This window comes from Loxodonta africana, chromosome 22 (assembly GCF_030014295.1).
Source record: "Loxodonta africana isolate mLoxAfr1 chromosome 22, mLoxAfr1.hap2, whole genome shotgun sequence".
NCBI classification, from domain to species: domain Eukaryota; kingdom Metazoa; phylum Chordata; class Mammalia; order Proboscidea; family Elephantidae; genus Loxodonta; species Loxodonta africana.
Genome location: NC_087363.1, coordinates 3,207,918 through 3,226,746, shown reverse-complemented (window position 1 = coordinate 3,226,746; position 18,829 = coordinate 3,207,918). Strand labels below are relative to the sequence as shown.

Sequence of the window (18,829 nt, the reverse complement as noted above, 5' to 3'; positions counted from 1 at the left end):
GACCCCAAATACAGGAGTTCTTTTAAAATCAGGTTTAGTACTTTTTTTACTTACACAGAATAAGAACTAAGTAAATGTTTAAAAGCAAACAGATGAATAAATCTTAATAAACAGCCAGAGAGAATAGAACTCTTGGTTTGATGGCTGATTTAATGGGTTTGTTTGATATCTCTGGACTTTTTTTCCTCACGTAATGGACTGTTGTATGGAGGTAAGATGGTCAGAATATATACGCTTCAATTTCTCTGTGTATGCCAAACAGCAGTAAGTCCACATCTTCAACTACTGTGATTATCCACTTTTTTCTGTAATAGAAATAATGCTGTTGGTCCTTTTTTATTTTTTTCGGACAATTTAATTGTCTCTTGGAAGTGTCCCCTGCTGGATTAATTCCATGGAAAAAATAAACAATGTAACCAAGTTCATTTTGGGGGGCCTTTCTCAGAACCCAGAGGTGGAAGAAGTTTGTTTCGTGGTGTTTTCTTTCTTCTACACAGTTATTCTTCTGGGAAACCCTCTCATCGTGCTGACAGTGTGTGTGGGCAACCTCTTTAAGTCTCCTGTGTATTTCTTTCTCAACTATTTGTCTTTTGTAGACATCTGTTACTCCTCGGTTACAGCTCCCAAAATGATTATTGACCTATTAGCCAAAAGTAAAACTATCTTCTATGTGGGGTGCATGTTGCAACTCTTTGGGGTACATTTCTTTGGTTGCACTGAGATCTTCATCCTTACCATAATGGCCTATGATCGGTATGTGGCCATCTGTAAACCTCTACATTATATGACTACCATGGACCGGGACACATGTAATAAAATGTTGCTGGGGACCTGGGTAGGTGGGTTCTTACATTCCATTATCCAGGTGGCTTTGGTGGTCCAGCTACCCTTTTGTGGACCCAACGAGATCACTACTTTTGCGATGTCCACCCTGTGCTGAAACTGGCCTGCACACATATGTTGTTGGCGCGTTTTTGTGACAGCCAACAGTGGGACCATCGCTTTGGGGAGCTTTGTTATCTTGCTAATCTCCTACATTGTCATCCTGGTGTCCCTGAGAAAGCAGTCAGCAGAAGGCAGGCACAAAGCTCTCTCTACTTGTGGCTCCCACATTGCTGTGGTCTCCGTCTTTTTTGGCCCATGTACTTTCATGTACGTGTGCCCTGATACTGCCTTTTCTGAGGATAAGATGGTGGCTGTATTTTACACTGTTATCACCCCCGTGTTAAATCCCCTAATTTATACACTGAGAGATGCAGAAGTAAAAAAGGCAATGAAGAAACCATGGGGTAGAAGGGTTTTCCGGGAGGGTAATGGCAAATAGTTTGAAGTAATGATACTTTAAGCTCGATGATTTTAATAGAAATAATGGTTAATAGAAACCTTGGTTAGTGCATCTCTGCAATGAAATTAATAATACCGACCTGGTGGAGCAGTGGTTAATAGCTGCAGCTGGGAACTAAATGATTGGCAGTTCAAATCCACTAGCCGCTCCTTGGAAACCCTATGGAACAGTTCAACCTTGTCTTATAGGGTCGCTATGAGTCGAAATTGACTCGACGGCAATGAGAATGGTTTGGTTTGCAGGGTTGTTGAGAGAAGCAAATGACACAGTGGCTCATTCTACTGAAGTAGGTATTATTTATCATTATCATGACATTTATTCCAATATTTCATAATCGGATAACTTATGAAAATATTTAAACCAGAGAAATGTTATTAAACTCAGAATATCATCATACTCCTGTTCAGCATCATTGTTTTCTCCTCCCTGTTTTTGCCTATTTTCTTTAAAGAGTGAAAACCTGTTTAGTGTTTAGAATTGTGACTTGTACATATTAAGCACTCAATATGCATATGTTGTATGAAAAACAGAGCATAAGAAAACTCAAAAAGAACCCAAACTAAAGCATGCTGATGTAAGTCCTCCCAAAACACAGATTCTTACAACTAAGCCTAGAAAGTTTGAGATGGGAAGAGAAAGGTGTACAGAATGTGAAAGGGATAAAACACAAGCTTGTAAGACAAATGTTATTTTCTCATTCTCTGGTCTTGGAGGAAAAAAAAAATGATTTCTAGAGGACTCATTTTCTTTGCGCAAACCCTAAGGTTATTGGGCAAATTTACCACCGTTAAAAAAAAAATTTTTTTTTTTTTTTTTAATCGTAATAGCCTATGAATATGCTGCTGTTAACTGACTCTGTTAGTTACCTGGAATCTATAGCCAGCAACCCCTGCTAATGTGAGATGACTAACAGAAAAAGCTGAAGAGACTGAATGAAAACAATCACTTGTGATGAATTGGTGACTGTGATTCAGTAAACAGGGCGAATACAAATTTTATCAATTTACCATGTTTGACCAAGCAGCTTTACAGAACACAGTGAGTGATTTTCCACTGCTTCCTTGTCTTAACTAAGCAGGTTCCCATCTGCGAATTTCAGAGAAACTCATTCAGGTCAAACAAACACTTTCTCATGTGAACTAAAAAATTTTCCTAGTAACACCTTTCTGCTTCACCTTGGGATGCAAACCTGGACTTTTTTTTTTTTCTTCTTGTTGCAGGTGAGCATATCACTGATTTCCTCTCTGCTATTTCATTTTCTTTGCCACAATTCTGATTATCGAGTTATTATATATATCCTTTATGCCTGTTTGTGGTTGCAGGGTGTGTGTGTATGTATGTGTGTGTGCATGTGTGTATGTGCAAACATTTCTCGCACTAAGGACTGTACATTAGTGCTTAAAAAATACTTGCTGATATTGATGCAAGCACAGAATTAAAGAGAAGAAACATCAGAAAGAAGCAAGACATCTAAGTTAGAAGTTATAATCAAGAAACTCTTGCCCTGGGATCATGTATATGTGAATACGTGGCTATTGTCCGCGATTGGGCATGTATTCACTGGGTCTCTAAGACCTCTATTTCTTTGATTTTAAAATGAGGGCTAGATCAGTGCTTCTTGACCTTGGCTGATCATTGGAATCACCTTGAGAGATATTTGAACAGATGACAGAACCTATTCAAAGAGATTCTTGCTCAGTAGCCAGGGTTGAATGTTATATAAAAATCTTTATTTTTAACAAGCTCTTCTTGGTCATTTGTATGCAGTCAGGGAACTTGAAGTTGGAAACACTGAGACTAGATGATATTTGATGCTCTTAGAGCTTCAGAGGCCTATGAGTCAATGAATCTAATGAGCCTTAGTTTTGCATAGATGTCCCCATCTGCTCTCATAACCACAACAAAGGGAGCTAAAATTGAACTGAATTTACAAAGCTGTGGAATAAATCATTGTCCATTTGATAATTTTCTTCACAATACTCTTTCTCTTATTCCTTTGCAATACGTGTTTGAACACTGGGTAATAGTATGATTGATATTAGGGGTCTGAGGTTCCTGAGAAGGTAGAAGATGCCAGATTCCTGACTCTTCAACAGATGGGAAGGAGCACACATGAAATATTACTCAAGCCTCCACCAGCGACTTTATAAACTTAGTCAAACCCTATCAGAGAAGCTCAGAGAACCTCCCCTTGGTTCCTTGGAAGGAAATGACTAAGAATGATGAGAACTCAGTTCTCTTCAGTTTCAGTGGGGTCAAGGCAGGTCAACAATAGCATTTTATTCCATAGATTTATCATCACAACATTTTTATCCTTTATAACAGCTTTATAACCCTGCTGTCACAAGACGGGAGATGTGACTTTGACTGGAGCCTTCATTAATGAAAATAAATGACAATCTTTTTCATTTTCCAGATGAAGAGAATAATTTATTTCATAATGGAAAACCATGAAAATAGGTCTCCCTGTGCCTTTTAACCACTGGTTATACTTCTGTTTTCTGGAGCAGCACAAAATATTTTAAACACATTTCCATGCAGTGCTCACTTGAATATGTAAAGATATCTGTTATGTTCCTCCATATTTTGTCCTTTTTCTCGTTTAACATTTCCAGGAGATTAAAACATTTTTCACATATCAAGGTCTCCAGAATTTCACTATTTTTGTAATGCCTGAGTGGGGATGCTTCACTTCAGTGTTTCTAGTTCTCGTATGGTAACCAATTTTTAATACAATCTAAGCAATAAAAAATAATAGTTTTATTTGATGCAGGAGAAGAATAATAGTCACATAGCAGTGCCTGAACCCAGCCTGAAGCCTGGAATGCCCAGCCTAGATCAGAAGAATGCCCCCTGGCCCACAGACACGTGAAAAAGAGCTTTATGATTCTTGTGTAGCCATAAGTTTTAGAATAGCTTGTAACAAAGCATTGGTGAGCTGACTTATTCAAGAATAACATGGTCAAATTGTGAAAGTAGGAATTTTCTGTCATGCTCTTAAATTTATAAAACTTTCCAAATATTTAATGAAAAGTAATTTGCCAGGATCTCCCTGGGTAGTATAGGCTGTTTATCATCAGCCGCTAAACTGAAGGTTGGCGGATCAAACCCACTGAGCAGTGTCTTGGAAGAAAAACCTGGCAATTTGTTTCCATAAAGACTGCAGCCAAGAATTCTACTCTATAGCACGTGGGTTCACCATGAGTTGGAATTGACTCGATGGGAATGGGTTTGGGTTTCTTTGTTGTTGTTTACTTTGCCAGGAGCAGTGTAAAAAGGTCAAGCTCAAGATAAGGGGCATGAGGGAAAGTACATTGATTCTATGCATGAAAGCCACATTCTATATCCTAGATGTGTAGTCAGCCTCCGTTCCACTATTTCTTCAGTGGATAAAATATAGGAAGGGATCAACACAATATTAAACACACTTGGGTAGATTCCCATTGATCTTTCCTTTATTGATAAATTATAAAACAAGGATTAACAAAAGATAACTATGATCCATGTTCAAACAAATTTCTGAAAGGCCAGTCTCTTTTGGGAGAAACCACACAGAGAATTTGTCGCGATAAGCAAATTTAATCCATTGCTGGCCTATGTAATCATCCACAGCAGACTTCTTAAAAATAAGCACCAGAATTAGACGCTTGTCCACACAGCTATAGAAATATCTGTCCACCTTCACCTTCCTGAACTGGAAACTCCTACAGTGAGGTAATTGCCAGCAACCAACATCAAAACTAGACCCTGACTTATTCTGCTATATTGTCTTTCATGCCTCCTATTCAATGTAGTTTATCACTTCTCTTCTTCCTTTTGGGATCCTAAGTACCCTGATATTTTTAGGCAGTAAAGTGTGGAATTTTGGAAAGAAAAACTGTTGCTGAAATTTTCCTTTACCATGCAGCTCGTTTCTACAAAGGTACCCCTCATCTGAAAACTTGTATTCCTGTCACATATGGAAAGATAATGCTTTAAGGAAAAAAAAAATTGCCATAGAGTCAATTCCAAATCATAGCAACCCTATAGGACAGAGTAGAGCTGCCCCATAGGGTTCCTAAGGAACAGCTGGTGGATTTGAACTGCTGACTTCTTGGTTAGCAACTGAACACAACTACTGTGTCCCCAGGTGTGTATATAGCTCATTTTCTTCGTGGGATCAGTGGTGTGGAGGAAGGGAATCAGAAAATACCACTTCTAGTTCTCTCATGCTTGCAAACTTGGTGAACTTTTATCCATTTTCTCACCCATTTTCCTTGTTTGTTTATTGTAATCGATGACAGTAGAGGATGTTGGAGGTTCTCCTCTAGCTCACAAAGCTCAGGAAATCATCTATAAATGAAGGAAATGCCTCAATATACCAAAGGTGATCTTGGCTCATGATCCAAACTTCAGTTGGCCCCACTTGTTTCTTAGTCTAATCTTCATTTCCCCTAGTGTGACTCCCTGCCTGAGTAGAGGGAAGACAGTTTTACATAGTATGTATGGGGAGAAAACACTTTAAATGATGCTGTTTGCATGGAGCAGTGCTGATTAACAAATTACACGCCAGGAATATCCATCTCTTCATCTATGTGCTTTCTTAAACTCAAGGTCTTTCACTGGGTGTGAGATATTCCATGCTTCACTTTACAAAGAGCATTGATGTGTATATTCATGAATACTTTTTAAATGAAGTTATAAATAAGTAATGTTGTTGTGCACCAAGTCGATTTTTGACTCACAGCTATCCCATGTGACAGAGTAGATCTGCCCCATAAAGTTTCCTAGGCTGTAATTTTTACAGAAACAGATCAAGAGGTCTTTCTCCCGAGTTGTAGATTGTGGGTTCAAAACACCAACCTGCTGGTTAGCAGCTGGGTGCTTAACCATTACACCACCAGGGCTCCAATGTAAAGATTAGTAACTCAAATTTAAGGAGACTTGGTGGAATAATGGTTAAGCACTCATCTGATAACTGAAAGGTCAGCAGTTCAGAATCACCACGCAGCTCTGCAGGAGAAAAGACTTGGTGATCTTCTTCTATTAAAACTTCAGCCTAGGAAACTCTATGGGGCAGTTTTACTTGGTTTCACAGGGTCACTATGAGTCAGAATTGACTGAAGAGCATACAACAGCAATGAAAACAACCACCCAATTTTATAAAAGAGCAAAATATTTGAATAGGCACTACACAGAAAGAACATTTTAACTGGCCAACAGGCATATATAAAAATACCCAACCTCATTGGAATCAAGGAAATACAAAATTAAATTACAATGAAATGCTCATAAGTTTTGTAAAAAGCAGACCATATTAACTTTTAACGATGATTTAATTAATCAGCATGTGATCTAGTGAAATACACCCAGAAAACATTCAGAAGGATATACACTGCAGCCTTGTTAAAAATTGGGATAAATGAAAATAATCTAAATACCTAGCAGTAATAGAATATAGATAACATGAAATATTATCTTACTATTGAAAAAAAAAATTTTATTGAAAATTAGGCAGAAGTTTAAATATTGGGTCTCTAAGGCACATCTAATATGGATAAATTACTGAGATATATTGTTGAGCATAAAGTTAATAAATTGCACAAAAATAATCACAGTATGATAACTTGCATGTTTATATATATAATACTATATAGTTTCTATGAGCATCTGTGTGCTTATTAATGCATTCAAAAATATATGGAAGGATATATTTGCCTCTGGGGAAAAAAGTGATGGCCAAAGGGAATTTTCACATTGTAAATATTCTGATTTCTCTATTAGAAGATTATATTCCAATGTTGTTGTTAGGTGACTGAGTTCCAACTCCTGGCATCTCTATGCACAACAGAACAAAACACTGCCCAGTCCTGCACCATCCCCACAATCATGGGTATGTTTGACCCCATTGTATGAATCGATCTTGTTGAGGGTCTTCCTCTTTTTTGCTGACCCTGTACTTTACCAAGCATGAAGTCCTTCTCCAGGGATTGGTACCTCCTGATAACATGTCCAAAGTACATGAGACAAAGTCTCCCATCCTCAATTCTAAGGAGCATTCTGGCTGTAATTCTTCCAAGATAGATTTGGACATTCACTGCTATTCATAAGGTTTTCACTGACTAATTTTTTTTTTTTTAATTTGGTTGCAAGATCTTTCTTCCTAGTTTGTCTTAGTCTGGATGCTCCACTGAAACCTGTCCACCGTGGATGATGCTGCTGGTATTTGAAATACCTGTGAGTAACTTCCAGTTGAAGATCTCAATGATTTGGATTGACATAGTGGCCACAATGATGGACTCAAGCGTAGCAACAATTGTGAGGATGGTGCAGGACTGGGCAGTGTTTCTTTTTGCTGTACGTAGGGTGGTTGTAAGTCTGAAGTAACTCAACATCACCGTACTACAGCATGACAGCAGCACACAAACCACCACAGTACAACAGTTAATCAAAAATTAATTTAAAAGTTATTAATTTTAATATTGTTTAGAGAGAATGCATTATGTAATGAATGTAATTATATAACTCATTCTTTCTTAGTTACTGTATTGTTTCCTAATTACTTTAGTAAATGTATACATAGATGCTATTCTTTAACTGTTATATTCCATGAAAATTGCCATTATTTGAATTCCAGGTGCATATAAAATGTAAATATAACTACTAGATATATTTCCATCCCCCATTCCTCTGCAAGGAGATATTTGATATAAGGAAACCTGGAAAAAAAAATTATATGTGGAGCCCTGGAGGCACAGTGGTTAAGACCTCAGCTGATAACCAAAAGGAGGTGAGCAGTTCGAATCCACCAGCAGCTCCTTAGAAACCCTTTGGAGCAGTTCTGCTCTGTCCTATAGGGTCACTTTGAGTCAGAATCAACTCAACGGCAACGATTATATATATATATATATATACATATATATATACACACACACACATATATAATAATTGCATATGTGTATATATGTATGTATGTATACAGAACAACAAAGGAAGCATCTAAAGAAAATGGAAGGAATACACAGTCATTTTACCAAAAAGAATTGGTGGACGTTCTATCATTTCAGGAGGTAGCATATGAACAAGAACTGATGGTATTGAAGGAAGAAGTCCAAGCTGCGCTGAAGTCGTTGGTTAAGAACAAGGCTCCAGGAATTGATGGGATAACAACTGAGGTGTTTCAACAAACAGATGCAGCACTGGAGGTACTCACTTGTTTATGCCAAGAAATTTGGAAGACAAATACCTGGCCAGCCGACTGGAAGAGATTCATATTATATGTATTCCCAAGAAAGGTGATCCAACCAAATGCAAAATTATCAAACAATATCATTAATATCACTTGCAAGTAATATTTTGCAGAAGATCATTCAAAAGTGGTTGCCCCAGTACATCAACAGGCAATTGCTAGAAATTGAAGCTGGATTCAGAGGAGAACATGGAATGAAGGATATCATTGCTGATGTCAGAAGGATCTTGGCTGAAAGCAGAGGACACCAGAAAGATATTTACCTATTTTATTGACTATACTAAGGCATTCAACTATGTGGATCATAACAAATTATGGATACCATTGTGAAGAATGAGAACTCCAGAACACTTAATTGTGCTCATTGAGAACCTGTACACAGATTAAGAGGCAGTTGCTAGAACAGAACAAGGGGAGTCTGAGTTTTAAAGTTAGGAAAGATGTGTGTCAGGATTGTATCCTTTCACCATACTTACTCAGTTTGTATGCTGAGCAAATAATCTGAGGAAGAAGAATGGGGCATCAAGATTGGAGGAAGACTCACTAACAACCTGCGTTATGCAGATGACACAACCTTGCTTGCTAAAAGTGAGGAGGACTTGAAGCACTTACTGATGAAGATCCAAAGACAATAGCCTTCAGTATGGATTAAGCCTCAATATAAAGAAAACAAAAATCCTCACAGTCGGGCCAATAAGCAACATCATGAGGAACAGAGAAAAGACTGAAGTTGTGAAGGATTTCATTTTACTTAGATCCACAGTCAACAGCCATGGAAGCAGCAGTCAAGAAATCAAAAGACGCATTGCATTGGGCAAATTGGCTGCAAGAAATCTCTTTAAAGTGTTAAAAAGCAAAGACCTCGCCTTGAGGACTAAGGTGTGCCTGGCCGAAGTCATGGTGTTTTCAATGGCCTCATATGCATGCAAAAGCTGGACAATGAATAAGGAAGAACGAAGAAGAATTGATGCCTTTGAATTGTGGTGTTGGCAAAGAATAGCGTATGTACCATGGACTGCCAAAAGAACTAACTAATCTGGCTTGGGAGAATTACAACCAGAATGCTCCTTAGAAACAAGAATGGGAGAATACATCTCAGGTATTTTGGATGTGTTATCAGGAGGGATCAGTCCCTGGAGAAGGACATCATACTTAGTAAAGTAGAGGGACAGCAAAGAAGAGGAAGACCCTCAACAAGATGGATTTGACACAGTGGCTGCAACAGTGAGCTCAAGTACAGCAACACTTGTGAGGATGGCACAGGATCGGACAGTGTTTTGTTCTGTTGTGCATAGGGTCGCTATGAGTAGGAACTGATTGGATGGTACCTAAGAACAACAACAGCCTGGGGTTTTGTATTCCTTGAAACAAGACCACAGTTGTAAAATGTTATTTTCATCACATCAAGATTACATACTATAAACATGACTTATCACTGATGATGTTAATTTTGATCACTGTCTGAGGCAATGTTTGTGAGATTACTGTAAAGTTATTCTTTTTTTCCCCTTTCCGTATTGTACTCTTTGGAAGGAAGTCACTTTTCAGTCCACACTTAAAAGGTAGAAAGTTATGCTCGAAATCTGCACAAATTATTTGGAATTCTTATGTACAGGAAATTAGTTTCTTCTCCCCATTCAGTTATTTATATATATATATATATATATATATATATATATATATACATATATATATCAGTATGGACTAATGGATATGTTTTTATTCTTTGAAGTATAGTCCAGTACTGTGATATTTTGTTGTTCACATTTTTAAAGTTTTGGTCAATAAGAGCTCTTTCAGTTGTATCCTGTGTTCGTTTGATGTATGCCCACCACTCTGTGTGTTTGTGTGGGTGTTTGTGTATGTGTGTGTGTGTTCATGTGTGTATATGTGTGCTTGAGCACTTCCTTTCTCTCCAGCACTAGAAGTTGCTCCAATTCCTTTTGTACCTTTCTTGTCCCAATCCTATATTTGGCAGCCATTTTCCAAGAAGTCCTGGTTCTTTTTGTTGGCGATTGTTATTAAAAACCAAGATCTGGGTACAAGATGACCATTTCTTTTACTCTAGTAAAAAGTACATTTATGACCAAAACTTGCACCTTTAATTCCAAGAGTAGGCCACATTTTTGCCCATAATCTAAGAAGACAAATTGAGGATAAGCTCTGTATCACATCTGGCTTAAATTTCTTAATTAGAAGGAAATAGACACTTAGGGAATGATTTTCCCCAGACTGCTATATTTTGCATCATTCATGCTAAATGCTCCTCTAGGGAAGGCAAAAGGCAAGCATTTCCCATTCAAAATCTTGTGTGAGGGTGGATTTCCAAGTCTGTGTGGTGAAACTGTCAGCACGAAAAGACAGATGAGAATCGAAGCATCCTTGTGAGATCAAAGAGAGAAGCATTTTTTTTTTTTTTCTAAAAGCAAGTGACTTCCAAATTATCCTGGGAAGAAAAGAGTGCAACTAAGAATTTTCAACTCAGCATAAAAGCTGGTAACATTTTTATTGGATAATAACACAGTTGTCTTTAGTATCTGAAGAAAATCAATCTGTTCACACTGACCACGCTAAGTATCTAATATATAGAAGTCAGTTGTAGAAGGATAAAAAGTTTAGAGACTTTTCTATGAGGGATTTACAATCTAAAGTGAGAAGGCAGAAATAAAATATGTGCATGGTAGTTGAGCACGACAAGGTAAATACTTTTGAAAGATGGGCGTGAGAGAGATAAGCAAATAGAAATAATATCTTTTCAGTGTTCCAGAAATGCTTCAGGGAGGTATTTATTTTACTGTGGTTAGAGTATCCTACAGGTTTTACACCTCCTCAGTGGCAACAAAGTGTAGACTAGTATGAGATATTATAGAATCTTATCTATAGAAAATCCTCCTTAATTATTTAACTCATTATATACATACATATTTATTAAACACCTACTTTTTTCTTTGCTGAAATTCAGCAGTGAGAAGACAAAAATCCCTCTCCTTATGTTGCTTAGTTCTAATGTGTCATTCATAATGTATATTATTCTAATGACTGTGGTGGCATAGTGGTTAAGTGCTATGGCTGCTAACCAAAAGGTCAGCAGTTCAAATCTGCCAGGTGCTCCTTGGAAACTATGGGGCAGTTCTACTCTGCCCTATAGGGTCACTATGAGTCAGAATCGACTCAACGGCAGCGGGTTTGGTTTTGGTATAGTAATTATGTGACTTATATGTATAAACTTGTCTGTAGGTAGATAAGATAGATAGGTAGAGAGATAGGTAGGTAGGTAGGTAGGTAGATAGGTAGATAGATAGATAGATAGATAGATAGATAGATAGATAGATAGATAGATAGATAGATAGATAGATAGATAGATAGATAGATAAAGATATAATGCTTAGTTGGTAGAAATTACAGCTTTTCATTTCTGTGATTAAGAGTTTGACTAGTTCTACCTCTGGAAAACTTCCAAGAATGAAAGCCTGGAGTTACACGGCAGTGTGGAGATGTACAATCTGGTTAAAGAGCACTGACTTTCAGAACTGCCTATACAGCTGACTGATTTTTTACTCAAGTTCCTGGAATCCAGTGTTGCCCCAGAATATTGAGATGCCTCCTGCCTAAAGAAGGCCATCTGAGGGCTCAGTAACATGAAAACGTAAATAAGTTAATCAGATCATCTCCTTAGGTAAGATTTTAAAAATCCTTATTTTTTAATGAAACACATGATTACAACATATTTTCATTATTACCAAAGTGCACATCTCTAAAAGTAGGTCTTCATCCATCTCTGATGCCTAGAATGTGGTTTCCCTCTCCAGAGATTATAAATATTACGATTGTCCTTGATACTCTTCTAAGCACAATTTATTTGCATAAACCTACATATGTGTGGTATAAATTATCCTGATTGTAATGGAAATATTACAGTGTAAGCATACATTTATGTTCCCTAGTTTTCACTCTGCAATACATTTTAAAGACCATTACGTAAATACTGGTCCTTTTTTTTTTTTTTTAAACAATGATTGCATAAAAGTGCCAGCTCTGGTTTATTAAGTTCTGATGAACATTTAAATTGCTTCTCATCTTTTGCTACCGTGGAAAGTGACCCAAAGATTTTCTTTCTGCGTGTGAGCAAGTGTATCTGCAAAGTAACAGAATTACTGGCTGATGTAGATGTACACTTGTAATATCCTCTATGTTAAAAATCCTGTTAAGAGATTGCACCCAATTTCACTCCTACCAAAAAAGTGCGAGGTTGATGGTTTTCCACTCCTTTGCTAGCACTATATGTTAACAAACATTTATCAAAAGGGTCACATTACTGTCTCATAGGTGAAAAGGATATCTAATTGCAATTTTAATGGTAATGTATTTAACTGTGTATGAGCACCTTTTCATTTGTTTAGTTCTTTTGTTAAGAACAGGATCTCTTTTATTTTTAAAATTATTTTAGCTTTTTCCCTATTATTTATTTGGAAGCCCTAGTGGTGGAGTGGTTAAGTGCTGTGGCTGCTAACCAAAAGGTCAGCAGTTAAAATTCACCTAACACTCCTTAGAAACTCTATGGGGTAGGTCTGTTCTCTCCTATGGAGTCCCTATGAGTCGGAAACCACTGGACTGCAATCGGTTTATTATTTATTTACATTTTCCTTACTTTAATATTGATTTGTGAAATCTATTATGTAAAAATTTTCTCTATTTTTGCAGCACATTCCCTAAAATATTGGCAGGTCCCTGATAAAAAATGAAGAAACACATTCAATTCAGAAAACTATCACTTGTACCAGGTCCCCAACATTAATGTTTATTATGTCCATAGAATCTTTTACTTTTTTATTATTTTCCTATTACATGGTCTTGTGCAATCAGAGAACTAGATTAAGTATGAGCTCTATTTTATTTATGTTCAGGAAAAACCAATATACAGAAAAATAAGTGATTACCCATTCATAAGTGCAAGTTTCGTGATTAAGGTTAGGTATTCAAGCTCCGAATGCAGTATTCATTTTATAAAATTATTGCTTTTTTCCTTGCAGATTAACTATTTCTAACCTCTACTTTCCCCACATCTCCTGAAACAATGCAGCGAAATAAGAGTGTAACTGAGTTCATACTGTAAGGATTGACACAGGATCCTCTGAGGCAGAAAATGGTGTTTATAATCTTCTTCATTTTCTACACTGGAACTGTGGTGGGGAATTTGCTCATTATTGTGACCATCAAGTTCAGCCGGTCTCTTGGGAGGCCCATGTACCTCTTCCTATTTCATTTGTCCTTTGCTGATAACCTGCTTTTCAACTTCCACAGCCCCTAGACTAATTGCGGATGCTCTCTCTGCAAAGAAAGTCATATCCTATAATGAGTCTATGACACAAGTCTTTACAGTGCGTTTATTTGGATCCATGGAAGTCTTTGTCCTTGTCCTCATGGCTGTTGATCGCTATTTGGCCATCTGTAATCCCTTGCATTATCCGACCATCATGAGACCAGAGGTCTGCATTATCTTGATCATTCTTGCCTGGATAGCTGCTTTAATACATTCTATTACTCAGAATGTTCTGATCTGGAAACTGCCCTTCTGTGGAAACAATTTGATTGATCATTATTGTTGTGATTTGCAGCCCTTACTAAAACTTGCTTGCATGGACACTTACGTCAACAACCTACTGGTGGTGTTCAATAGTGGGGCCACTTGCTCAATCAGTTTCTTCATTCTGATGATCTCATATATTGTCATCTTGTATTCTTTGCGAAACCACGGTTTAGAAGGGAGGAAAAAAGCCCTTTCCGCTTGCACCTCCCACATCATTGTAGTTGTCTTATTCTTGTTCCATGTATATTCATACATATACGTCCACAAACCACTTTCTCCATGGACAAGATGGTGACAGTGTTTTATACCATTGGAACACCCTTTCTCAACCCACTTATCTATACATTAAGGAATGCAGAAGTGAAAAATGCCATGAGAAAGTTATGGAGTATCAAAATTACCTCAGAAAGCAAAGGCTGAATTGGAGATTTGATTATCCAGTAATGGTTTGACTGAATTAGTACAGACATCAGTATGCTAATGTGTGGTTATTGTGTGAATACTGTATAATCATATACAAGGCTTTGAGTTGCTCTCTTTTTTCCCCCAGTTTACAAGCAAGATAAATGGTTAGCACCACCTTTTGTGTCATAGCTAGAGTGTCAGAATAAGTCAGATAATTATGGACCAAACTGACATTAGCCTGACCCAATCTTTTCCTGTGAGCTTAACTCTGACATTGCTGACCATAAAATATACATCACAATCCTGAATTCCGTAGTTCGTGTTTAGATAAATAGACATTTATGTAATCACAGGCATTCAAACTTGTGAGAATCCATAAATAAAGTGTAACTAATTCTCTGCGATCTTTCATTCTCTACAATTCATTTCCAATAAAGTATCCATCTTCCTTTGAACATCTTCAATGGGAGGGTACTCAGTGTACTGAGATATTGAGAAATCCATTGTATCACCAGTTTGTCTTTGAAAAATTTCATCTTTTTTAATCAAAGCCTTCCTTTTTTATATACCGATACTCTAAATTAGTTTTTCTCATTATTTTCTCGTGTTATTAAGATGACACAGGATTTTTTTACAGGATGTTTTTAATTTAGTATTACAATGGGTCTTGCCACATTCAGCTATTTATGCAGTGTGGTTGGTGTGCAGAAGCTGAGCTACAGAACTCTGAAACTCTAAAAGTAGGAAAGTGAAATAATGTGCATTATCAGGATTAAATAAAAATAAACTGGAGATAATATGTGTTTTCTTAGACAAAAAGGCAGAAAAGTCAAAACTTAGTTAAAGCCCATTGATGATATGATATTATTTTGTTTAAAGATGTATTGTGTCAGTAAAATTACCATGGGCATTCAGAAAATTCACAGGAAACTTGTCTCCAGTTAGTGAGAGTAAGAAGAATCCATGATTGCAGCAGAAATAATAATTTGTAATAGAAGGCTGTGTAGATTCCCAAGATAGAATTGCCAGCAGAATTTTGGTGCCCAAGGTGGATAAAGCAGATTAACAGTAAGGCCATGGCTGTGTATGCTACGGGTTATGTCATAAACTTTGGTATTCATGCATTTCAGTGTTCTAAAATGTAACGTATTTTTTACCATTACTAGGGTCCATGTCATTTTAATGCTGCTTTTAATTCTTTAAAAAACAAAATTTACCAAAACCAGCATTGTGTTTCTGTCAGATTATTTTAAAAATTAATAAAATATCACTTGTTTCCTATTTCTTTTTATTTTTAGAGACTTTAAGAAGTTTAGAGTCTACACCAGTGTCCCTATGTTGACATTCAGTGCATGAGGAGGGCCATGTATTTAACTGAGAGTGGAACTGTCCTTGACAGGATTGAATTTTAGGTGATCCCTTTTACCTGGAGAACACCCATGGTTAACTCTCCCACCCCCAACACACTTTTGTGGAAGACTGCCAAAAAAGCTTCCTTCACTTAAATACAACTCAAGGAGGAGCCTTATTTACCTGTGACAAGTCCAGAAGTACTCCCATGTTTCCATTCTTTACTTCCTAAATGATTAGCTGAACAGCTTGTCCCACTGATCAATTGGAGCAAAATGCTGCCTAAGCAAACTTTGACTAAGCATTTCTCCTTTCCCCAGGTCCCTGAATTTTGGCCCCTGCTCAACCAGAGCCCAGCATATAGACCCTTATTATGAGCCCAGCCTAAAAATAGACTATCACTAGCATAAATTTCTTTGACTTACTATCCAATTTATGGCACCCTTTCATTCCATTTCCCCACCCTGGTTTTTTCTAGCCTCGTTTATCCTCTCTTTTATAAAATAAAAACCTTATTTGTGAATCTTATGGTCACAATATTCACCCTATTGCAGTAGATTCTGGGTGTTTATTATAAAATGTAACATGGGGGTATTGTTATGGTTTGGATTGGGTCTCCCCAAAATGTGTATCAATTTGGCTAGGCCATGATTCCCAGTATTGTGTGGTGGTCCACCACTTTGTAATCAGCTGTGATTTTCCTATGTGTTGTAAATCCTAACCTCTATGAGGTTAATGAGGCAGAATTAGAGGCAGTTACATTAAGGAGGCAAGACTCAATCTACAGCATTAGGTTAAATTCTGAGGCAATCTCTTTTGCGATATAAAAGAGAGAAGCCAGCAGAGAGGAGAAGAAACCTTTGCACCAAGAAAGAAACTCTGGGAGCAGAATGAATTCTTCAGACTCATAGTCTTTGTACTGAGCAGCTCCTAGAACAGGAGAAAATTGATGACAAGCAGCTTCCTGCTGAGTCAACACAGAGCTGATGTCCTAAATTTGGACTCTTAGCCTTCTGAACTGTGAAAGGATAAATTTCTGTTTGTTAAAGACATCCACTTGTGGCATTTCTGTTATAGAAGCACTAGAGGACTAAGAGAGTTACTGTGTTGTTGTTTGGTACCCCTGAGTTGTTTTCAACTTAAAGCAACCCCATTTGACAGAGTAGAACTGATACATAGGGCTTTCTTAGGTATAATTTTTATGGAAGCAGACTGCCAGGTCTTTCTCCCATGGAGCTGCTGCATAGGTTCGAACCACCACCTTCTTTGTTAGCAGAGGGCACAGTGGTTGAGAGCTAGGGCTGCCAACCAACAGTTTGGCAGTTCAAATATACCAGCCATTCTACACTGTCCTGTAGGGTCGCTATGAGTCAGAACTGATTGGAAATCAATGGGTTTGGTTTTTTGGCCTTAAGCTGCTTAACCGTTTACATGACCAGGGCTCTGTACACTTATCATACCTGTTGTCATCCAGTCAATTCCAACTTATAGAGACCCTATAGAACAGAGTAGAACTGCCCTATAGGGTTTTCAAGGCTGTAATCTTTACAGAAGCCAACAGCCACATCTTTATTACACAGAGGGGCTGACGAGTTTGAATCACCAACCTTTCATTTAACAGCCAAGTGCTTAACGACTGCACCACCAGCACTCCTTACGCTTCTCATGTGTCCCAACAATTCCATTCCCAAGTATTTATCCAAGAAAAATAATTTGTTCACAAAAAGACTTGTACTATAATGTTCAGAGCAGCTTTGTATATAATCCCCAGGCATCCATCAATATAAAAATGGGTGAACTGTGATATTCTAAGTTAAAATATTCCTCAGTAATAAAAAAGAATGAATTACTGTTACAGCATTGATAATTCACACACACACACACAAATATTTTTTATTGTGCTTTAGGCGAAAGTTTACAGCTCAAGTTAGTTTCTCATACAAAAATTTATACACACATTGTTAGATGACCCTAGCTGCCATCCCTATAATGTGACCACAAATTCCTCCTTTCCACCCCAGATTTCTCATATCCATTCAGGCAGCTTCTATCCCCTTTGGGACAAGAGCTTCCCATTTTGTCTTGCGTATCTACTTGAACTATGAAGCACACTCTTAACGAATATCATTTTATGTCTTGTAGTCCAGTCTATTCTTTGTCTGAAGAGTTGGCCCTGGAAATGGTTTTAGTTCTGGGCTTAAAGAGAGTCTGGGAGCCATGTCTTCTGGGATTCGTCCATTCTCAGTCAGACCACCAAGCCTGATCTTTTTTCTAGAATTTGAGCTCTGCACCCCACTCTTCTCCTGCTCCATCAGGGACTCTATGTTGTGTTCCCTGTCAGGGCAGCCATTGGCGGTAGCCAGGCAGCATCTAGTTCTTCTGGCCTCCGGCTGATGGAGTCTCTGATTTACGGGGCCTGTTTTGTTTTTTTGGCTAATATTTTCTTTGTGTCTTTGGTGTTCATTCTCCTTTGCTCCAGGTGGGTTGGGACCAATTGATGCATTTAAAATGGCCACTCACTAGCTTTTAAGATGCCAGATGTCACTCACCGAAGTGGGATGCAGAACGTTTTCTCAATAAACTTTGCTATGCCCATGACCCCTATATCCCCAGAAAGCATGGTCCCTGGACCTCACCCCTATAACACTGTCCCACGAATTGTTCGGTGGTGTTCAGAAGACTTCTTAGCTTTTGGTTTATTTAGTCCAGTGGTACTGACTTCCACTGTATCGTGAGTTGCCTTTCTCTTTACCCAAGATAATGAAGGTGGGGAGGGAGAGAGAGGTGTATTCACTACTTAGATAAAAAAAAAAACCCAGTGCCATCGAGTCGATTCATATAGCGTCCCTATAGGGTTGCTATGAGTCGGAATCGACTCAATGGCACTGGGGTTTTTTTTAATCTAAGTAGTGAA

The 18,829-nt window shown here is 37.7% G+C and overlaps 2 pseudogenes; both read left to right on the top strand.

Annotated features, from left to right (window-relative positions):
- The first annotated feature begins 394 nt into the window (after positions 1-394).
- LOC135228438 (olfactory receptor 4S2-like) lies at positions 395-1,324 on the top strand (annotated as a pseudogene).
- Positions 1,325-13,647: 12,323 nt separating this feature from the next.
- LOC135228530 (olfactory receptor 4C11-like) lies at positions 13,648-14,580 on the top strand (annotated as a pseudogene).
- Positions 14,581-18,829: the final 4,249 nt, after the last annotated feature.